Below are 24,948 nucleotides of genomic sequence, written 5' to 3'. Positions count from 1 at the left end.
CTGTCCCTGAGCTGTTTTGCTTAAGGCTAGTGTTCTACCACTTTGAGCCACAGCTCTACTTATGGTTTTTAGTGATGTATTGAAGATAAGAGTCCGACAGGGGGCTGGGAAGTTGGCTCAGTGGTAGAGTGCTTGCCTTCCATGCATGAGGCCCTGTGTTCGATTCCTCAGCACCACATAAGTAGAAAAAGTTGAAAGTGACACTGTGGCTCAAGTGGTAGAGCATTAGCCTTGAGCTGAAGAGCTGAGGGACAGCACCCAGGCCCAGAGTGCAGGCCTGAATAGCTAGGATTATAGGCGTGAGCCACCAGCACATGGCTAACAGTTCTTGAGATACATGTGATAAAGGAGGAAGAATAGAGACATATTGCAGAAGGAAATAATTATGGGAGCCCAATTGACTTACTATTGTGCAGGTAATCTATGGGTGTTTTGTTTTTTTTGTTGTTTTTTTTTTTTATTGTAAGAATAAAATTTCTCTCTCTCAACTAGTCAGGGTGTTTCTATGAGAACTCATTTCTATTGCATTCTCTGAAGTTGAGTAAATTACCCAATTTCTTCTTTCCAAAATTAAGTGGATAGGAAGAAAATCAGCCTGATTGACCTTGGTCTAGCTGAGAAACTGGGGCCACTGTACATACAGTTGGTAAGCACTAAGTCAGAAGACTTTAGTATTGCAAAAGGGAACAAAGAAAGAACAAGAAGGAAATCTATATATTCCAAAGCTGTTTTATTTCACTCATGACTCTTCAGACTTCTTGTGAAGTTATTTTTCCCCAAAGTGGGAAGCAAGAAAATATTTCACAATGTAGGAAGGTAGTTCCCATGTTCCAAAAACTTTTAGAAGGAAGAAAAGTCCTGAATGTGACAGCTGCACATTCATTAGCGAGAAGACCTGCATATTGTCAGTCTTGATTTCAAAACTGGCAAAATGTCAAGGTGTAGGTTTTCAGCTATGGGTTTTGGTAGATATCTGTTTTATATAGCAATACCCTTATGCTTCTAGCCACGTGCTTTTGTTTAGAAATAGAGTATGTTTTATTTCCTTAACTTCTACAATATCCAACCATTCAGAATTATATCACAGGAAGTCATAAAACTTGAGAGATTTTACTAATTGTAATTGAATCAAATTAAGTGAAATCTTGCCTTTGGCTTCAAAGTTAGGATGGGTGGGGAATTTGGAATATGAAAATGGTCATGCAAGCCATTTAGGATACAAACTGATCCTATTAGGCAGGCTGTAAAAATAATAATAATAAAATCACATTGTTAGCTCTTCAATTTGTGTGTGCCACAGAGCTGTCTTGAAGATAAGAAAACAAGCTCTCATAATGAAGGGTACAGGATAAAATATTTATTAAGGATATAATTTAGGACATTATCCCATCTAGTTTCAGGCATTTTATTGTATGTGCTAGAGTTACTTAGCGGTTTTCATAATACTATTAGTGTTTCAGAGATTAACTATGCAGAAAAACATTTTAATCACTGGGAAAATATCATGATGTAACGGTTACAACTCAAGCACTTGTTACAACTCAAGCTTCTCGATGAAAGGCCTCTTTCCCATTTCAGGGGAAAAGAAAGGGAGACAATTCCATTACACAAAGGGCAGGAAATGATTTGCAAAGATGAAGGAAATACAAGGAAAAGAAGGAAGCTGCATGAAAGTTAGCAAAAGGGTTGCTTAATTTTTACTGAAAATTTTCAATAACTGTTGAGGACATTCTTTTAACTGTAAGATGGATTGTCTCAAGTTCCAACAGTCATTTCACTCAGAATAGCAAATTCTTTTTATTACTCCCTCTGTAGGAAAAGGAGGCAGAGGGAAGTTAATCTTACAATATAACTACTTAATAGAAGTTCTGTCTTCACAATAGTCGTTTGCATATTGTTTTAGTTGGTTAGGTCAAGAATTGTAGGATTTGGGAAGGCATAAAAATTAATAGACAAATGTGAAAATAAACATAGAACAGGAGAAATCAAAATTCGACTATTAAAAGTTTGGCTGCCAAAAATTGACAAAACTACTTTAAAAATAATAGAATTCTGGGGGGAAAAAGTCCCTTTTCCCTATCAAAGCCAACAAACTGGCTTCTAAAATGGTAGGATTATGTATATATCATATCAACTGATTTTCATGACATTCAGGTTATATAATTTTATTTCCTATCATTCCTATGAGCTATCACCTAGTTCTAGAGATTCTAAATGATAGCAGACTAGTGCTTGAACCATATTTTATATTTTTCCTTTCACTGGTAACTACATTTATTGCTATTTTCTCACCATTTTACCAATACAATAAACTTTTCATCAATCTTTTGAAGACCCTTCTCCCAGTTTGAGGCCTCACTGTACAAAGAGTCTATTTTACTATCTTCCTTTTGCTTCCAAATGAACTTGCTCTTCCTGCTTTGAATAAAAAAAAAAAATTATCCTGGTGCTAATGACACATCCCTGTTAGTCTAGGCTACTCAGAAGATTGAGATCTGAAGATCGTGATTCAAAGCCAACCTACACAGGAAAGTCCAGGGGACACTATCTCCAATTAATGTCCAAGAAGCCAGAGGGGGACTGTGGCTCAAGCAGTAGTGCTAGTCTTGAGCACAAAAACTCAAGGACAGGGCCCAGGCTCTGAGTTCAAGCCCCAAGTCTAGGAGCTTGAAATCAGTCTCTTTTCCTTCCCAATTATGAAGAAAAACACTTTGTTCTTTTTTTCCCACAGGCTTCATTTAAGAGACTGTTATTGGAACAAAAGTTTCTTCAAGTTCTATTATATATTTTGAGTATATTAAGGATTTCTTCATTAGCTTTATGAATCAATGTTTAATCCAGTATTTTTAATGTCAATGTATTTTTAAGGTAGAGTTGTGTTCACGAAAGGCAGACTGAAAAGTAATTTCAAAGGAAGTTTGTGCTGTCTCTGAAACTGTCAGTACTAGCCATTTCAATGCTGTAGAATGGTAAACACTTTTATAGCCACAGAAAGATGGGAATTTTGTCCCACGGGGAGTGTTAGCATTCCTTGCCCAATCTACCTGCTGGAATCTTTGTTTCCTGAGTCAAGTCGGAATACCTTTTGAGAGTCCATCAGAGGCAAATAGAAGTTCTGAAAATTCACCATTGAATTAGATAAAATATCCTTTAAAAACATAGCTCTTATTTTTAGAGAAGATACATGACTTCATTTAGCATACACTTGTGTGTATCTGTTTGATTGGTTTGTGAAACAGTTTCACTATGTGGCCCAAGCTGGCCTTGAGCTTGGTGAGCCTTCTGGCTTGGCCTCTCAAGTGTTGAGATTATAAGCATGTGCAACGTCTTCTTGCAACATCTATTTTTAAATGACCAAGATTTTAGAAATTACACTTAACAAAAATCCAATTGTGAGTCTTAAAAGTGAGGCTCTTGAGTGGGTAATTTGTCTTCTTTTAGTGTACTTTTTGAAAAGTTTTTTTTTAATATAAATTTGTATCTCGTACATCATGATTCCTGGAAGTGTTCCTCTCACAGTGTGAAACCCTTACTAGGGCTATGCGACCAGTTCTGCTCATGGCCTCCTGGGCAGGTTGCTCAGGCTGAGTGTTCTAGAAGTTCAGCACTGGATGTGAAAAGTCAAACCTCTGTGCATTTGGGGAGTGTGAGTGGCAGAGACTAGAGCCAAGTCTTGGCTCTTAGAAAGCTTCTGCCAAGCAATCAAGATCACAGCCAGGCCACAAGCACCAACTCAGAGGGATGAGGAAGAAATCAGAGCCAGAAGGCAAGCTGGGTGAGAAGAAACAGGTTCTGGGGTATTTGAGGACATGGCTTAAAATGTGGCAGGCAGACAATGTGGCGACCTTGTCAAGTTATTTTTAGCTTGGAAACTGAACCTTTTGGACAGCTCAATCATAGTTTTATTGAAGAGAATATTCATGTCAGTACCCACTCTTCTGGGAGAGAATAGGAAAGAAATGAAAGAAGCAATAGGTCTAGAGATTTGGTTGGTTCCTTTCTTACTTCTTTCCCTCCCTCCCTCCGTCCCTTCCTCCCTCCCTCCCTTCCCCTTCCCTTCTTCCCCCCACTCTCTCTCTCCCTTCTTTCTTTCCTTCCTTCCTTCCTTCCTTCCTTCCTTCCTTCCTTCCTTCCTTCCTCCTTTCTTCTGTCTCTCTCTCTTTCTCTCAGTAGTGGAGTTTGATCTCAGGCCTCTGCACTCTCTTAGCTTACTTGTTCAGCTGATATTCTACCACTTGAGCCTCCACCCCATCTTTTGTGCTGATCATTTGGAGATAGAGACTAGAAAAATACTTCTGCCAAAACTAGCCTCAAACCAAAACCATCCAGATCCTAACCTCCAGACTGGCTAGGAATACAGTTGTGAGCCACTGGCATCCAGTTTGAGTTTTGCTTTCTGCTCCTGGACCATGCAGTAGGAAATCATGATGAGGAGCAGTGGAGGATCAAGCTCCTTCCTCCTTTCCCTGCCCCCCCCACCCCCCTCCCCCCTCCCGCAGCCAATCTGTACTTCCTACCTCATCTAAATAAAACCACACAAAACACTAACACATGCATATAGTTCTGTCTTTGAGATGTCAATTTACATCCAAAAGTCACTCCTTTTTAAGGATACTTCTGGAGAAAGCAAATTAAAAACCTTCTCAACTGGCTGGGAGTAGGAAAAAGGAAGGTGAGCAAGAACTCTGATCCTAGAATAAACTGAAAGTCCACTTCAGGGAAGCCATCTTTTCTCAACTGGAGAATAACACTGTTTAGGGCTTCGTTTAAAAGAATATAGTAATTTTTACTGAAATTAAGACTCCAAATAAGTTTTGCGGGATAATTTAAGGGCACAAATAATTGTAGGTTTTGGAGGACTTGTTGAAGCATGTCTTAATGCTGGGGAAATAAAAAGTATTTTTTTTCATGAAGCTTTTACATATATCAGAAGGTATATATTCATTTTTAGCCTTACAGTGTCATCATGCATAGCAATTTGCTTTTATTCAGCAATTCACAATAAAAATCACTGTGACCTGATTTAACCTTCAGGTAATTGAAAGCCAGGCTCATGCTACAGTCTCAGAGCTGGGGAGACAGAGGAAGGGGCCAGAAGATCATGTGTAAGGCCAACCCAGATTTCACAGCAAGTTCCAAGCTATCCTAGGATACTAAATGAAATTCTGTCTCAAACAGACAAATAAACAGCCACACAGTAAAGAAAGAAAATACTTCCAAAGCCAGTCTGACTGACTTGACAATCTGAGTTAATAAAGTTTCCTCAGACTGGATGTTAAGCTAACTTATATAGTATAAACCTGAATAAGGTAGAAATTAACTACTTTATACAGATTAGTCTCAATTGTCTTCTTAAATTACATTTTATAAGGAGAAAATTTTTCTGAGCTTCTCCTCTTAAGGAAAGTTCAACCCATTTGAGTCAGGGAAGTCTATCTCAGTCATCAAGATGGGTTGAGATGATGCACCAATCCATAGAACTTAGATGAAATTTATCCCTTTTAATTTTTGAAGGGTCCACTACCACAGATGCTGTTTCTATTGACCATATGTACTGTGAAGATTTCTGAACTGCTAATGGAAAAAGTGCCACCAGATCTGAGTTTATGAATTGTTTTGTTAGTACTACTAAAACTACTGGGAGGAAAAAACTGGTAGACAACAAGGGAGGGGTGACATTGTCCAGAAGGTAACCTACTCTGTACCAGTCTTATGTAGTTATAGCCGCTCTGTACATTACCTTCATGTAACAAGAAGACTGTTAAAAATAAATAAATAAAATTTTAACATATTGCTGAAACAATATTAATGAACGGCAAACACCAAAGAAGTCTACAATCAGTTGTGCAAGATGTAGGTTAAAAGATACGCTACAAGGGATCAATTAGTCACCACTCAAAAAACAACTATGAGGTGTAACAACTTATCCATTCCAAGGGAAAGGCAAATTAAGCAAGTGTACAAAGAGAAATAGCTGGAGGAATCATATGTCAAATTGTCAGAGCTTACTAAAATGTCACAGCCCTCCAAACAGTATGATGGGAAGTGGCACTGTGGCTAGGGTACAGCACTAGCCTTGAGCAAAAAAGAGCCCAGGGACAGTGCCCAGGCCCAGAGTTTAAGCTCCACAACTGGAAAAAGAAACAAATAAATATAAATAAATGAATAAATAAACAGTATGATTTACATCATACTCACAGTTGAATTAGTAGAAATGAATCCATACCTAAATCCACACACCCATGAGTTATTGATTTGCGACAAAGCTGGCACCATTATTCAGTGAGGAAAAACACATGCTAATTTTTTTCACATGCTAATTTTAATCTACCCTTCAATAGTGATTCTGGGACATGGATATTTGCATGCAGTGAGTGAATTTGGACTTCTGAATCATACTATCTACCACAAAATAAATGGATGCTTGACCCAAATAAAAGAACGAGGAATCTATAACACTTAGTAGGAAAAGAGTAAGGATAAGTATTACTGACTTTAGGTTAGGCAATGGTATCTTAAAAGCAGTAACCAGAGCACATGAAATAAAAGAAACAATAGGTAAGTTGAAGTTGATCAGTATTAATATTTTTTAAAAGAGAAAACAGCACATGGAACAAGAATCTATCTATCTATCTATATACATATATATATACTATATTGCTTATAAGAACCTAATGTCCTGAATATATAATGAAATGTTACAACTCAACAATAAAAACAATCCTCCTAGCTAAAATTAGATTTAAAAAATTGAATGAACTTCCCAAATGAAATATACAAGTGGATATAAGTACATGAAAAGAAGGTCAGCATTAGACAAGGAGAAATGTCAATGATTGCCACAAGAAAAAGCCATCTCATACCCTCTAGAATGACTATCATAATACAAAAAGCAAAAAGAAATAAAAAAGAGAAAATGACAAGTACTAGCAAGGATGTGGAGAAATTAGAATCCTCATACCTTGCTGGAGGGAAAGAAAGTGATACAGCTATAGAAAAGTGTGGCAGTTCCTAAAAAGGTGAAATAGAGTTTATGGTATAACTAAAAAAATCTGACTTCTATGAAAATATCCATAGTGACTGAAAATAATGTTGCCATGTGCCTCACCAATAAATGTTTTATGGTAGCACTAATCATAATTATGAAAGATGTTAAAAACTCACATGTCTGTCAACTGAGAAATGGATACCTACAATATGGTATACTTTAAAATATTATTCAGCCCCATATAAGGAAATAAAATACTGACACACGTTACAATATAAATGAACTGGAAAAGCATCATGCTAAATGAGAAAAACCTAATCAACAAAACACTGTATATTATATAATTATCTTTACAAGAAATTCCCCATTAAGAAAGTCATTGATCAAGACATACTGTGTTTATAAATTGCTTTGTTGAATGATAACTCTTTATAAACAACTTGAAGATAATAAAAATATTTTAAAAAATAAAAGAAGAAAGTCAAGGCAGACAAAAAGTATATTAGAACGTTTTAGGGGTTGTGGGAGGGGAAAATTAGAAGGTACAGTGTTACATGACAAAAATATTCAGGGGCCGGAAACTGGTGGCTCATGACTATAACCCTAGCTACTCAGAGGGCTGAGATCAGAGGATCAAGGTTGGAAGCCAACCCAGGCAGGAAACTTCATGAGACTCTTACCTCCAAAAAAACTGCTCAGAAAAAGCTGGAAGGGGTGCTGTGGCCAAAGTGGTAGAGCACTAGCCTTGAGCAAAACCTCAGGGACAGAGCCCAGGCCTAGAGTTCAAGCCCAGTACTGGCCAAAAAATTAAAACAAGTGTTCAGAGACGGATAGTTTTATGATTTCCAACATTAAGCATACATTAAAAGTCCCTTGGTTCTATGCATTAGTATAATAAAAAATAATGGTTTCCCTATTATATGAATTCTTTATCTATAAATCATTTTCTAAAACTAATGTCCTAATCTTGGCCAATAGCTGTGCATGATCTGGTTCTCAGGTATTCACTGCTTAAGTTTCTCCTTGCCCTCCCTTCCTTTTTGCTCTGTAAGAACCACGTACCAACATTGGTATTGTTGATTTTCTCAAGCACTCCAAGTACATTTATATCTTATAGGCACTTAGGTTGCTCCTTCTCTACCAAATTCTTCCCAGAGAACCAGTTGCTTATCCCCTTGATACCCGCAAGCCTGTATCAACATCTCAGAAAAGGTGGCTTCTTACCACGTTGGATAAAATTGTATCTCCCTACTCACGTTTATAAATCCTTGTTGTTTGTGTTTTCTCCTCTCCTGCCTGAATGTCTTATGTTCAGCCATTCTATGTAACATCTGACAGCCTGTTTCATCTGTCTTGCTACCATGGAAGGCAAACTCTACAGGGAGGCAAGAATTTTTATTCTTCTCTTCTCTACTGTTCCTTTATTTCTGGAGCAGTTCCTGAAACAAGAGTTTCCTGGAAAACATTTCTTGAATCCATGACAACACAGGAACAACACAGGAAATTGTTGGGAAGAAAATATATATATATATATATTTATATAAAACTCTATTGGTGTAAACATCATTTCCATCTCTTGAAACTTTTTGCTTTCTTTGCACACAAGTGTGGTTTACTCAGGTGATTTAAATAGAAAGTCCTGATTATTTCTTCTAGGAGGAATCATGTTACACAATTTATGGATTCCTTTATGGATCCTAGCTAATGTGATACCCTGAGAAACAGGATGTTTATAATCACTTCAGCTGTAATGCCCCAGAGTTTCTAAAGAGGTGATGAACAAGGTAAGAATAACAAGTCATTCGCTACTAGCCTTTCCATTTCCAAAGGCCAATAGCTAGACAGAGTGAATGTGGAAAACTGTTTTCTGCATTTAGGATATTATGCTAGACACTATATGAAGACACCATTGCCAAGCCTTATTTTCTTTTTATTTGTCTAGGTCATAGAGAAAAGAGTGAAACAGCCAGAAAGAAAGCTGCCAAGCCTCTTGAAAAAACAGCAAAACTTCATGCAGCTGAAAAAGAGATTAAGATACAAACTAGAAATTCAGGTTAAAAGACCATGGGAAAATTTGAATTCCCAAGCATCAAGCAACTCTGTAAAACCTATGATACATAACTCAAAGTTAGAGTAAAAATTAGTTTTTTCTTCTTCTTAGAAACACAGGCAAAATTATGGAGATTAACTCTTATATTTACTAAGTATCAGGGCTCTCCAAATCTTGATCTCAACCTCAGTAAATTTTAACACATAGTTAGGATTCATTCATTTCATGTTTGTCCAGTTTTACTCCTTGTTTTACAGCAACACCATCCTTGAGTAAAAAGACATATTTACGTATCTATAGCATATATATGTATATATGTATGTATATGTGTATTTTTATGTATGTGTATATATACACACATGCATACATGTGTACTTTATACATATATATGTAATTTTATACATATATGTATATGTACATATATATTTGATATATATGTCAGTTGTGGTGCTTGAACTCAGGGCCTGGGTGCTGTCCCTGACCTTTTGTGCTCATGGCTTATGCTCTACCACTTGAGCCACAAAGCCACTTCCAGTTAATTGGTGATAAGAGTCTCATGGACTTTCCTACCCAGAAAGGCTTCAAAACACAAACCTCAGATCTCAGCTTCCAAGGTAACTAGGATTACAGGTGTAAGCCACCAGTGCCTGGTGCTGATACACATATATATTTTTTTCAAGTGAATCTATTATGTAAAAAGCTTACGTATGGAAAGCATCAACCATGGGAACTTCACAAGCAACTTTTGTTCAGCTAATACCTGAGGACAAATAGTCTCAAACATAATGGCCAGTAAATTCTTGCAGTCACTTTCAAAAACAATTCAATGTTCCCTCTAAATGTTAAACAGAGTTATCAAATGACCCAATATGCATGCAAAAAATACTTGAATATAAATTTTCAGAGTATATTACTCATTTCCCTACCCCAAGTAGTAAACAACGTAATGTCTATCCATTTATGAATGAAATGAAAAATGGATTGTGGTATATCCATATAATTGAATTCTCTTCAGCCCTGAAAATAAATAAGGCTATGATACTATCCACACCTGAAGGAAATTTATTATACCAAGTAAAGGAAATCAGCCACAAAATATCAGGTGTTACGTGACTGTTTCTGTGAAACTTCCAGGCAGGGGAAATCCACAGATTCTGAGAGTTGATTGGTGGTTATCAAGGACGAGGGAGAAGATGGAGAGCCACTGCTTATGAGTATGGTATTTTTCTTAGGATAGTGATAATGGCACAATTCTGAAAAACAGCCACTCTACACTTTACATAAGTGAGTCCTGTGATGCAGATATTCAAACTCAGTGAAGCTCTTACATTGTAAAAAGCCCAGCGCTATGGAAATTTCTCACCAGTTGTAGCACTTCTGTGTCTTGTTTGCTATTCTAGAGCACCAATGATAACTCCTGTCATCTTGGCTTATGTAACTACGATTCTCATGTTGGTGCACTGGTGGATCTCTGAGATCTTATGAGAGTGCAGATCCCCTGAGCCAGCCCGGCCCTTTCCTTCATTTGCTCTGATGGGAAACTGAACACCGTAGACCAATACACATGAATGCTTGGTAACCAGCACGTGTCTCAAGCTAATAATATCCTGCTGAAGACAGTCAATTTTCTGCTAAAATAAAACCTTGCAGAACAAGATCTGCATTCTCTTCTATGGTATACTGTTCTTGTCATTAAAATCAGCTAAAGCCTCCAATTCAGCTCCTCCACCACACTCCATATTTTATTATTGTCAAACTATCTGCTGTCTTTTGGATTGAAAACATCTCCCCCAAAGACGTTTGTGTTAGCGGCTTCATTCCACTGCACGATGTGACTGGGAAGCTGGTGGAGCCATTAGAATATGGCACCGGGTTACAGAAAGTTAGGTCATTGGAGCATGTGCCTAGAAAACCTTTTTCCCTTTTCTTCCCCTTTTGCAACCTGGTTTCTTTGATATGGACAACTCCCCCCACTATCTGCTCTTCCCGTGTTGTTTTGCCTAGCCTCAATTCCAAAAAATACAAGGCCCAATGACCACAGATGGAAACCTCTGAGACCATGTGTCCAAATGATCCTGTCTTTTGATAAGTTTATTATCTGAGATACTAGTTACCATACCAGTAACATACAACTGGCTGACACACTGTCCAAAATGCCCCAAGAAGAACATTCTATGCCAGCACTCCCGTGTCCATACCTCTGCACAAATGTCATGGTGGATACTCAGTGATTCCTTTTCCATGTGCTTAGAACAGCTTGTCGTAGTCGTTTTTTATTTTTATTTTTTTGGTTAGTCATGGGACTTGAACTCAGGGCCTGGGCACTGTCCTTGAGCATTTTTGCTCAAGGTTGGCACTCTACCACTTTGAACCACTGCTCCACTTCTGGTTTTCTGGTGGTTTATTTGTGATAAGAATATCACGGACTTTCTTGCGCCAGCTGACTTCTGATCTGATCTCAGACTCCTGGATAGCTAGGATTACAAGTGTGACTCACTAGCCACAGGCATTGTCTGCAGTCTTATTTGGGGACCAACCCTATTACCATATTTTTTACGTCAATAATCTTTTCGCCCAGATTTTGAATCTCAAAAATGAAATCTGTCTTTCCCATGATAAATTCTTGAAAAGTACATTCATTATTTGGTATTACGAAGGATTTACTTCACAGTTGCATGTAACTACTTCTGCTTGACATCTTTGTTTTACTGTGCAGAAGAAAGCTGTATAAGTAAATACAAAGTAAGACAAAATGTAACTGCATAAAAATGATTGTTCCTACCCTAATATTAGATTTCATCTAGAAACTTCTGTCATTAAAAGACAAAAGGCCCTCAATATGACTGGGTTTATCTTCATTTCCTGAGATTTGAGCCGTAGGGTGATGCTGGATTTGGGCAGGTTTTCACATCTTAGGGTGGAAACCAGTGCGGAGGCTCTCCCCAGCCGGATGATGTAGGTAGAGCCATGGCCACATTTCTGTCAGTTCTTCAGTGTGCTAAACAAGCACTCTTGTGCTCCTAGTTCCATTGATAGTTTTTACACTGGAGTTTCCCATGCACTGAGGCCTAACTTCTATTTCAAGCTCAGATTTTATTCAAATCATGCCACTTTTCTTTTACTTTCCAGTGTGAGAAAGATGATAGTCGAATCTTGTTTTGTGTCTTATGTTCTGGCTTGCGTGAAGGATTGATGTAAATCTGAAATATGGTTTTGGTGTCTAGAGAAGTCTGAAATTCAGATTAAGTTGTTGTGTTTTCTGTGTATAGATACCAGGCCACATGAGGATGTACAGATAAACTTAAAGCAATGGTGGATATTGGACATTTATCATTTAGTGTTGCTTGTGATAAATTATATTTGGTTTAAACATCTAACGACAGGAATTTTGAATTGTGTACATTAATGTAGCAAACATAGTAAAGTTTTTAAAATATTATATTGCATGTGTAGTAGTAATTAACTCTGTGTAATCTTGTGTAGAAGTTATAAGAAATGGGGTCTTCAATAGAAGCTCAATTGTTTGGTCTTTGTATTGTAACTAAAAAGAATTAAGTTTTCTAACATTTTCCTATATACTACAAAATGTTTTAAAGAAAAGAGCAAAAACAAATTTAATTATTAGAACAATTGTAATCTCTAGAATGGATGTTTCTAATTTGACTTATAGCCATTACATAAACTATCTAACTTGATTTCTGATAATGTCTATTGAAGTCCCAAAGTTGATGTCTATGACAAAAAAATATTAATTTGATTACTTTCATTGTATCTAGTATTTGTTTAGTAGTATTCACTCTGCTACATACTTTCATGCTCACTTATTCGCCAAGCAAAGCAGAAACTGCTTTTGTTCAGAGACTTGATTTAATTCACATAAAAAAAAACACAAGCTCTGTACTGCACCACCCAGTCTCCCACGTGTATCTTACTATCTGAAGGAGCTTCAGGGAGGAATGGAAAATTGTCTTTCACCTCCAAAATCACATTGCACTCTCATGTCTTTTCTCATTGGTCTCCACATTTAAAATATGTGGTTAACAATATTTAAAGTTCCTCTTTGAAATGAAGCTTTAATTCCAAAGCAGACTGTTTAAGAGAGCAATTTTGGTAAAGATATTAGAGATTCAAATTATTCATGTTGGGCCAAATGTTAAATACTAACTTAATTGCCTTCAAATTTGCACAGGAACTAATTAGGCCTCTAGCCAGTTGAAATCACCCACTATCAACGTGTAGCCATACATTTCAAATGATCCTGGGAAGGGCGGATGCTCTGTGGAGAGTAAGCATGATAGACAACAGCAAATGTCCGGGAAAGCCAGTTGCTGGTGCAAACCAGGACAGTGACGTCTCTGCTGCCTCCCGCATAAGACTTGTAGCTTCCAAGCATATGAGACCAGTTTAGAACTTTGGGGATAATAATGAAAAGTATATGCCTAGCAGTACATAATAAAATAGTAGGGGGCTGGGAAGGTGGCTCAGTGGTAGAGTGCTTGCCTTGCATGCATGAGGCCCTGGGTTCGATTCCTCAGCACCACATAAGCAGAAAAAGCCAGAAGTGGTGCTGTGGCTCCAGTGGTAGAGTTCTAGCCTTGAGCTGAAGAACTGAGGGATACTTCCCAGACCCAGAGTTCAGGCCCCACGACTGAAAATAATAATAATAATAAGGGGCTGGGTAGGTGGCTCAGTGGTAGAGCGCTTGCCTTGCATGCATGAGGCCCTGGGTTCGATTCCTCAGCACCACATAAGCAAAATAATAATAATAATAATAATAATAAAATAGTAGGAAGCAAGTAGTCATCTACTGAAATGCTGTGTGACTTAACTTTTTATGTTACACATAATATTTTCATGGCTGATATCTAGACAGCCTGTCACATTTACACCATCATAATCTACATCCCAAGAATAGGACATCCAGAGGTCATTACAATGGCTGGGTGGCTGAACATTTATACAAATCTAAACACTGTCTTTTCTAATTTTAATTGAACCTCCAAAGATTTGGCACGCAGAATTCCCTGGTGTTTTCAGTTCCCGTGGATGTACTTTTGTGAAGCCAGATTGGTATCTGGCTGCAATAAAACAAATAGAATAAATTAAATTTGTAAGAAAAGATAGCTGGATAGGTAGGCAGGTAAGGCACTAGGCACTGTTTTATGAGTAATATTCACATTACAAAATGCTTAGCATAATGCAAGAAGTAAAATCAAGTTTTAGGAGGCTGAGGATATAATCATAATGCAAATACATGATGAAGTAAGTCATACATTAAAAATAAATTTCAATCGAGAAGCTATGAAGCTCACATTACATATGACTATAACACAATGCACTAAACAAACATACTGAAAATCTAGAGCTCTCTGAAAGAAAAGGGTATTTTATAAAATAGTAGTTAATTTAAAATTCAGACCTGAGAGTTTGAAGAATGCAAGTGAACTTAAAAGATAATGAATTGTACCACATATAATTTTATTAGCTAAGGTCAGTAAAACTAGTAAACATACATGACTTATATAAGAGGGTTGCTGGGAGAGAGTAAAGGAAGGGGTGACATTGCTCAGGAAGAAATGTCCTCATTACCTGGCTTATGAAATGGTAATCTATACATCACCTTAGTGATAATTAAAATTAAAAAAATAAAAAATAAGACAGAAAGTAGAAATATTCATAAACAAAAATGATATTACATGCATTACGGAACTACATTTTCTTAAAATGAAAATAGCCCATGCATTGCTAAAGGGAATCTGGAATGAAATCTGAGGTCGGTGTGTACTTTTTGTGTTATAAGGCATTGTTTACATGACTAGCAAACATCCCACTTACTTAGAATGAGGAGGAGGAAGAGGGCAGGAGTGGTTATGCATTAGGCTCCCACCTCAGCCATACAAGGAGCCTCTTTCTACCTCACCTGGAAGTTCAGCTGGTGGAGGTACTGTTAGCTCTTCCACTCACCCAGGCCCCCTCAAGCTGGTGAGCCTTCTCTTGGTGCCCACCCACCCTAAGATGTGAACAGATGCCCAAATTCATGGCCTCCTTACAGCCCAAATCTCAGGAAGTAAAGAGAAGCCAGGCAGACTTAACACCTCTCATTTTCAATGACATTTAATATAGAGGTAGTGTCAATCGTTTTTTGGACAGCTACTTTTTTTTTCCTTCCCAGATTGTCCCCACCCTGCACCATCCTCTCAGAATATCCTCTGTGCCTCCATTTCTTTACAACGAATAAACGTGGCTACCTTATATTCTCATAGATATTAGAGGATGCTATATACATGCAAATCAAACAAAGCAATTAACCCAAGTAAGTTCAGCTGAGGTAAACGCTACACACTATTTGGCTTAACGAAAGGCAGCTAAGATTAAAGTAAGCCTTCAACTCGTTTAAATCTCTCCTCTAAGCAAATACTTTGCTGATTGCAGTATTCTCAGGGTATTTGATAAAGCATTGCTTCAACCATAGAAAAGCAGACATTTGTGAAAGTAATTGCCAGAGATTTTATAATAATTCATAATCACTATCTGGAACCTTAATGTAAACTTACATGCACATTTTTAGTGAGCTGTGTAAACTTATATTCCAAAATGGGGGGAAAAGCCTTCTTTTCAATATCTGACAATGGGTCTACTAACTGGAAACAAATAAATCTTACTGGAAACAAATAAATCTTACTGCAAATACATGGACTTTTTATATTATAAACAAACTATAAATATTACTACTAAGGCATGGACTTTTTATATTAAAAATCAAACAAAGGAATTTTCCTATCTTATCTGCTTCTCTTTCTGACTGACTTTCACATACACATAGGTACAGGGACATTCTGTCTCTCTTTCTCTCTCTCCCTCTCTCTCTCTCTCTCTCACACACACACACAAAAACACACAGAGTACCTCAAACTCCCAATTAAGTGTGTTTTATCCTCTGGAACATTAATATTAGCTTCAGAAAAAGTATAGTCAACCCTTCTCCAAACAGAGTAGATCTACATTTGTATTTTTTAAACTATAGCTGCTAGAAGTTGCATCCCAAGCTTAATAAATTTATATTTCATTTTCAAATTATAGTCTCTAAAATCCCTTTGTATAAGACTCACATAGTTATTTGCAGCTTCTGGAAAATTAAATATACATACTCACACACACACACACACACACACCCCAATTTCTCTTTAATAGAAAGACAATCCCAACAGATGTATATAGCAAATTAAAATTTGTCATATAAATGCAGTGCATGAGAAAATGAACCAGTGCCCATGCTTACCACACATTACACGGCCTACTCTCTGGCTTCACAGTGGGATGAGACAGAGAAATACAAGTAAGTTCATGAAGCAGTCATGTGACCTTCTTACCCGCCAAGCACTCTGGTCCAAAATAAGAAGCTATAAATTTCTTCCTCATTAAATACTTAGACATCTTCACAGAGAGATTTAATAGACAAGTCCTCTAAACCTTGTGTTTAAAAGTTAACCAGAGCTATCTCTCTCTAGAGTCCTCAGAACACATTTTCTGTCCAATATTTAACCACCTGTAAAACCAAAATTTTAATTTACAGAGAGGCAATTACAACTCATCTCCCAGTGTTTGGTTTGTATGTTCTTGCTTTTCGGTTACATTCTTATGTATTCTGCTAAACGTCCAAGGCCACACATGCCAGTTTTTAGAGATAGTTCTAGTTTCTAATAAGGCATATAAAATATAGTCAATTTGAAGTACATTTCTTCCCCAACTTGGTGAATAATGTGTTGGAATGTTTTCTTCAGAGCTTAGATTGAAAGGAACTTTCTTTCTCATATTTTTACAAGTTCTCCACCTCTATTCCTGCTTCTCTATCTCCAAGAAGACCACCGCCTCTCGTCACCTAGCCAGAGTTGATATCACAAGGCAAACATTTATAGTCCAGGAAATGCCCAGGAAAAAATGTGTTAATCAGAAGTCTAACCTCCAATTGTCACTAGGACAAAAGCCCAAATTTTCGAACAATTCTTCCAAGAAGGGATTTGTTCTTCATTTTTGTAGGTACTCCTAACTCATAGCTATATGCTTTTCAGTGCAAACTATTTCTTTCCTGTGAGAAATACACCTGTATGAGCATTGCAGCATTGTTGTCATTAATTGCTTTACCACCCATTTTCTTCTCAGAGATGTCAGTGAGATGCTGGGTCTGGGAACAGCCACAAATCCCTCAATATTTTTAAGCCTTGCCTGCAGGCTGATGGCAGTCTCTTAAGCTGCCCCTGATTCATTCTCCATCACTCACCAGAATACAGAGGGCTGCTGTGACCACTACAAAAGGATGGTCTTCTCCTGCAGAGATTGATCTCAGCTAGCCAAGATTTTACTTTCATTTCTAATAGCAGAGTTTAGAGTCTTATTTTTCCCCTCAATCGCAACAACCCTGTAAGTCGTATCTTTACACCCTTGTGTATATCACTCCGATCCATCCTAATATAAAAATGCATTATTAATATCTACCTTTAATGTATTCGTTTGCTCAACAGTTTGGGAAACAAACAAAAAGAAATCCAATGATATATTACCCTCTACTATTGCTTGTTTCTTCCATCTTGCCTAGTCCTCCATATACCCACTTTGCTGTAGCTATATTGTATTTATGCTAATACTAGGACTTGAACGAAGGTTCTAATACTCTCTCTTGGCTTTTTTCCCTTTAAAGCTATTGCTCTACCACTTGTGTCACACTTTTAAGCATGTTTTGTGTTTGTTGGTTGGCTTACTTTGTTTTTTTGTTTTTTTTTGCTGGCTAACTGAAGAGTCTCACAGACTTTTCTGCTGGGCTAGCTTTGAATCTTGATACTCAGATCTCAGCTTCTGGAATAGCTAGGGCTGTGGATGTGAGCCTCCAGCACCTGGCTTCTTATTCTCTTATGTAGTTCCTCTAAATAAAATGAGGAAGATCTTTGTCCCATTAATGTAGAAAGTTGCTTCAGGGAAGCACTGTGGTTTCACTCAGGTAAATGTCACTCTGAGCTCTTCCATAATCTGCCCTAAGTTTAAATCCACGCTGGCTGTCCCTAGCTGCACTGCACATACCTTGTACACAATGATTTCGCTTTTCTGAGGAGGAGGCTATAAGGACATTACATCTCTCCCTTTTTCAAATCTTTTAATTCAAAGAAAATTTGAGAGGAGGCAGGGTTCTAAGACTGAGGTACTTTTTTCAGCTATAATGATAGATGAAGTGTGAACATTTGTCAGAAAAAGAATAAAAGAATAGAATTTGGTTCGTGTTTGCTTCTTCTACAGATGCTCATATCTCCTCTCTGTGTCTGTGTCTGTCTATCTGTCTCTCTCTCTCTCTCTATGTCTCTGTCTCTCTGTCTCTCTCTCTCTCCCTCTGTCCTGGGGTTGGAACTAGCTTTGTGTTTGCTAGGCAGGTGCTCAACCACTTGAGCTATGCTCTCAGACCTGTTCAATTATTTTTTAGATATAGGCTCATACTTTCTTCCTGAGTCAGCCCTGAAACACCATACTTCCACCTTCACCTCCCAGATAGCTAGGATTAGAGACAAGAATAATCCTGACAGACTGGTTCATTAAGATAGTATTCTGCTGTTTTTGCACAGATTAACTTCAAACAAAAATTCTCTCATTTCTGCCTCTAGGCACTTCTGATTACAAGCATGCTCCATAGCACACTTATTTCCTCTTTTAATGACATTGTAGTCAGAGAAGTTTGATTAATTTACAACAGTTTGAAGTATTAATTTCTTTATAGTAGTGTAGTATGGCTACTTAAATACACAAAGAATTAGTCATTTGGAATTGAAGATATCTAAACAGGATGGGTAAGAAGACTTGAAGAGAAAGATGTAAGTTAAGAATTGTTTTGTGCTCTAGAGGTTTAATGCTGGTTCTAAAACAATCATCCATTCCCTTCAAAGTACTGCACCAAACAGGTGTATTAAGAAAGTGAGAAGATGAAGAATACTAGCTATGAATGCCTCATGTTGAAATTAACGTTGCTAAAATTCAAGTCTTGTTAGATCAATGAAAACACTGTACCTCCACTTTCCTCGCTGCAGGATATTAAGGCACTTAGGCAAATATCTCTTTCAGAGTATAACTTCAGTGCATAATTTGGAAAGGAAATCCATCATCTAGTTCTTTTCTACTTTCTCTGGATTTTTTTTTGGCATTTTCAAGCATAATGCTTTACCTAAAAACCCTTCAACACACATATTATAAGATTTCAGGAATTAAGGCCATATTCTGAGACTTCTACCTATTAAAAACAATCAAGCTTAAGTAACCAATTTAGGTAGCCTCAGAATAGGTAGCTACTGGGTTCGAGAATTCTCACTAGTATTGTTCTAGAGGATTCTGAAGAGTGACAGTGGGTGTTTTCTGCCACCATTATCCCCACCATTCTGTGAAAATGTCAGGCAGAAAATCGACTAAAGAGACCCAATATAAAGTTAGAAACTTGCCCAAAACTCTAAAGTATTATTTCTGATGCATTATTCTTAAGCTACAAATACATTTGTCGAAGACTCTGAAGTATTAGTATCAAAAGGTATGACATAAATTGGTGACACATAAGTATATCTTAAAATGGAGGTCAAATTAAGAATGACATGTACTCAAAATGGTTTATATGTTTCATCTTTTTGGGAAAGAGGGGGAAAATGTGGTTCTGCTAGCACTTAGAGGAATTACTTGTTCTCAGGTCACAGATCAGCCAACAACCAGAATCAAAGCCTGAAAACTCTTCCATCAGACACAAGTGCTCTGCAGGGTTGACTATGGAGGGAAGGAAAGTGTGGGACAAGCCAGGTGGCAGTGGATCTTGCCTTTCATCCTAGCTGCTCAGGAAAATTACAGTTCCAAGCTAGCCTACACAGACAAGTCTACAAGTTTCTACTTCCAATTCACCAGCTAAAAGCCAGACTTGGGGAATGGTTCAAGTAGTAGAGAGCCAGCCAGGAGCTGAGAGAGTGTTAGTTGAAACCGTGGCATCACAAGATGGATGCAAAATCTGCTTGTGGTACCAGTTTCTCCATGGCTATTTCTATCCCTCAGACATCATGGAACCATACATAGAGCAGAGTTTGAGAAAGTTCACCATCACATTTCAAATCAATGGGGTGACTAGAAACTGACAAAAGACGAGAGACACCAGTGCCGTATGCTATTTGATTCTTTCTAATAAAAAGTGAGAACCGTCTATCACCTCTGTAAAATTTAAAGACAATGTGGGATGCATGTTGTTGCTTTCTAATTTGAAAAAGATGAAGGTACATTTTAACTTGCCTGACATATGCATATAACGCACAGAATACCCTTGCCCCAATTCTCCTAGTTTCAGACTTTTCCTTTCTGGATTTTCTTAACCACTAGTTGGTTTGACAAGTTCAAACCCATGGAGTACTGGTACTATAAAACTTCTATCCATCAAAATCTCCTAACGCAGCTCTGATATTCTCACTAAAAAATCATGAGAGCAAATAAACAGCTCGTTTCTCTTCAAGCAAAGTGGCAACTGTGTGTACTTAAGGTGGAAATAGTCCTCTGTTAATTAACCTGTTAGGTGAAATATTCCGATTCTCAAAAACTCCCAGAGGATGAAGTACAGAGAAGCACTTCTTAGCCCTTAAGCTAAACCATCAAAACAGATTATATGAGAAACCTTTTGTATTATTCAACACAGTCTGTAGTACACAGGATAATGTACTACTTACAATGCTTCAACTGTGACACAGTGGAAAAATGACTTCTTTCCGAGAACATTTTCAGCCTTTGGAATGTCTTTGGTCTCTCAGAAAGTCAAAGGAAATCTACTATTGTTTGCTTGCCTGAGTTTATGCCCATTGTGTTTAAACAGAATAAGCTCATTTTCAAATTTCTTTCCATAGAATGCAAAACACTAGCTGAGCTAAAACATTGTGCTAATCTTAAAGAGAACTTTGGTGATTGCAGCAGAACTGGCTAGTGTTGTTATTATATTAAACCATGTTCACCATAACAGGTCTAAGTGTTTTAAACTTGTCTCATGGTGTTCTCTTCAATGAAGTCTGAAGCTACATAATCACTTACAGCTTTTTTCCCCCCTGTATTTGTTGAGTGTGGCTCTGTCCTTGAGCTTTTCTCCTCAAGGCTAGTGATCTACCACTTGAGTGACAGCTCCACTTCCAGATTTGTGTGGCTAACTGGAGTTAAAAGTCTTAGGGAATTTCCTGCCTGGGTTCGTTTTGAACAGTGATCCTGCTAGTATTCAAAGCATGACCCACTGGCTCCTGGCATCTTATAGCTCTTAAAAAGAACCATTGTCTCCTTCCTTCCTTCCTTCCTTCCTTCCTTCCTTCCATTCTTCCTTCCTTCCTTTCTTCCTTCCTTCCTCCATTCCTCCATTTTCTCCTCCTCCTTTCCCTTTGGCTGAACAGTCTTGTCCTGTTCCCCCTTTTTCTCCTCTTGCTCCCTTCTCCTACTCCCAGAATGCTATCATATCATGCAGAGGAAAGCACAGAGTCACCTTTTCTGTGCTAATTAATTTTGAATATTCACAATTACTAGACAGAACCAGTAGGAAAGAAAAGCAAAATAGTCACTTGCCTTGATATCCCTCCCTCTGCCTATCTGCCTTCTGTGTAGTCTCCCTGATCCTTCTCCTGGAGCTCCTGGAAGAAGTACTCTGGGTTTGTGTTGACTGAGTAACTGACATAGGCAGGTGCATTAAGTTAGATTTTGTGGTTTTACCTCCAGCCCAACAGGTAATACAGAGAACAGGGTGTGGAATCGTGATATTGAACTAGGCCTCATGAACATTGTCCAAAAGTATTCTTTGAAATCATTTTAAAGATTCACTGTTGTCATTACCTGTGTGTCAATATGAGAAAAAATGAAGAACAGAAGGGACACATTGAGGATCTGGGAGAAAATTATTATGGAACAGGGCATTTTTTAATGATTCCCTTCCAAAGATCTTTAAGTATAATCTATCCTAAGCCCATTCTTTATTTCTTTTATTCCTTTTTGCTGCTGCTTCTTGTTCTTCTCATTTTTCTTTTCTTCTTCTTGTTTCTATAGTTAACGAATTCTCTCTCTCTCTCTCTCTCTCTCTCTCTCTCTCTCTCTCTCTCTCTCTCACCATTCTAGTATTGCGATTCAGCTCAAGTCTCACATTTCCTAGGCAAGTACCATTTGAACAATGCCTCTAGCACATTCTTGGCTTGTGTGTGTGTGTGTGTGTGTGAGAGTGTACGCACGCATGTGTGTGTAAATTTTCACTTTCTCCCTTTATTCCTTAATTACCTCTCACCCTAACACCACTGAACCTCCTGGTAGTTATTTTGATAAACAGTTTGTTGGTTTGGATTAATTTTGGGAGTTTCTGATTTTATGACCAGCCTGGATTGTTATTCTCCTGTATTTCCTTTTGTCACTAGGCTGAAAAGCAAGTGCCATTGTGCCCAGCCCGAGTGCTTTCTCCGTAGTTTGGGATAACAGGCTTACACCACCTCACCCATTCATTGTTGAGATGGGAGTATTATGTATTTCTATGCTCAGGCTGGCTTTGAATTACAGTCCCTTAATATCTGTTTCCCAAGTGGCTAGTATTATAGTTTATGGATCCCTGACTGAATTTTAAAGCCTACTTGCACCTTTAATTTTGTATAGTTAGTAATTTTAAAGTACAGAACTCAGGGTCTTCAATGGATTTAGCATTCAGTACCCGTTACTAGACACTGGAGAGTCCTGGATTCTGTGTAGCTCTTTACATTGTCACTTAATGATGTCTTCTACAGGGAACTGAGCCTGATGCCTCAAGACACAGGGACTGAGAGCCTGAGGTATTTCAGATGCTCACAAATCCCTGCCATCAGGAAGGCTTACTGGATTCCACCCATAAAGTAGTACTTTATGGAACTCGGAGGAAAGGAACTAGACCTACTCAGGATCCCACGATTTTTCCAACTCCCTGACTCCACAAAAGCAAACAGAAAACTCAGAGCCAGTAACAGCTTTCTCCTTAGGGGTCCAAAATCCCAAAATGTTTGGTAAACACCTCTATCTTTATGTTGACTCATTTTTTTTTGTTTGAATGACAAGAAACGTTTGTTTACTTACAAACGAAGATATCTACATACTTATACTCCCAGCCCAAAGCTGATGTTCAAACCTCAATAGCTCTCTCCTATTGCATCCATGTTTCCTTATTCACTAACTTCCCTTGTAAAACCTGCATTATTTTGTTGGAATTATTTAAAATTGTATCATTTTTGTTTTATATTATTATACCTGGTAAAAATCATACTACACAGCAATTGAGAGGATGGAATACTTTATCATTCACAAATATTTCCTTTCTAAATATAAGTCTATCCTCTGGTTTGATTCAAGGAATGCAGATTTGAGATGGTATAACTTACATTCAATTTTTTTATGCATGTACTGGTATTGGGAAATGCAAATGTTTTTAAGTTCTGAAACTAATGTCATTTAAAATTGTGAAAACAGGGCTGGGAAGGTGGCTCAGTGGTAGAGTGCTTGCCTTGCACACCTGAGGCCCTGGGTTTTATTCCTCAGTACCACATAAGCTGAAAAAGCCAGAAGTGGAGCTCTGGCTCAAGTAGCAGAGAGCTAGCCTTGAGCTAAAGAGCTAAGGGACAGTGCCAGGCCCAGAGTTCAGACCCCACAACAACCAAAACTAAATAAAACTAAATAAAAAATGTGAAGACAGAATGGGGAGCACTATGAGGAATTCCTACAAATGGGGTACAGGAGGCTCCTGGTGGTAATCTTGCCTGTTCCAGAAAGGAAGATGCAGAAGATCATACTTCAAGGCCCACCCAGACAGATAAGTTAAGACATTCTAACTGCAATTAAACATCAAAAAGCTGGACTGGAGACATGGCTCAAGGGGTAGACCACCGGCCAATCAATCAAGCAAGGATGAAGACCCCTGAATTCAAACCTTTGTACTTACTTCAAGTTACTTCGTCTCCCATTGTGGGTGATACTGCAAGCATAACGTGGTTCAGTGAGGAATTAGGACCACCAGAGCCTGCTAGGCTGGAGTTTTTGTGCCAGTTTTCACAAGTGTGGCAGTGTGAAAACACTATGTGAGTCACTACAACAGGCCTGCTGGGGAGTAATGGCAGGGTTCACTGCAGGCACAGGTGATGTTGTGGCCACATGTCCTGACTGCATGATGTTGTCACGAGGACATCGTAGTGCCACCAAATGAGGCCAGACAGACAACCAAACAGGTTTGGGGCATATCCAGTGATATTCATGGATATCATAGCTCTGGGGAACCAATTCCCTTGCACCTCCTAAAAAATTGGATTTAAGGGGAGTCAGGAATCCTCATACTTCGGTTGAATGTTGACTTTTACATTTAATCTAAAGCTCTTTCTATGGCTATTTGCATTCTCTGCAAACTGTTTATTTAAATAGACCCTTTATTATACTTCTGATTCACACCCAAACCTATGGAACCCATCAACAAAAGAAAAGATGGACAAATCATTTAATTTTGATGAATTCATTTTAAATTGTATTTATTAATAAAGATGGGGGCTTTATTTGAAATAAGGAAAGATAGTGGTAGTGCAATGAATAATGCAATAAGTACCACTTGTGAGGAAACAGCTTTTCATCTTTCAGGATCTAGGACTTCTGAAACATGGTCCAGCTTTTTGCTGAGTCAAGCTAGTTTTCAAGCAAGAGAAGGTGACTAAAGAGTCATTAATGAGTCTCCACTGGAACACCCTACTAAAGTAATCAAGCTGTAGGTAGAGAAGACTTGTGTTAAGAGAAAGTAAAATAAACTTTCAGTCTTATTAGAAAGCTGGACCTGTCTCTTGAGTCCTGTTACAGAGTTTGATCTTCTACATTTAAAATTTCTGCCTTTGGCAGCCTGTAGGTG

The 24,948-nt window shown here is 38.0% G+C and overlaps 1 long non-coding RNA gene across 1 annotated transcript; it reads right to left on the bottom strand.

Annotated features, from left to right (window-relative positions):
- Positions 1-21,262, bottom strand: LOC122108158. The gene is made up of 3 exons (XR_006147490.1): positions 21,187-21,262; positions 15,193-15,202; positions 1-11 (listed from the first exon to the last, which is right to left on the bottom strand). It is a non-coding gene; the product is annotated as an uncharacterized LOC122108158 (long non-coding RNA).
- Positions 21,263-24,948: the final 3,686 nt, after the last annotated feature.

This window comes from Dipodomys spectabilis, unplaced genomic scaffold (assembly GCF_019054845.1).
Source record: "Dipodomys spectabilis isolate Male_0828 unplaced genomic scaffold, ASM1905484v1 ptg000054l, whole genome shotgun sequence".
Classification (NCBI taxonomy): Eukaryota; Metazoa; Chordata; class Mammalia; order Rodentia; family Heteromyidae; genus Dipodomys; species Dipodomys spectabilis.
This window is presented reverse-complemented; position numbering and strand designations above follow the sequence as displayed.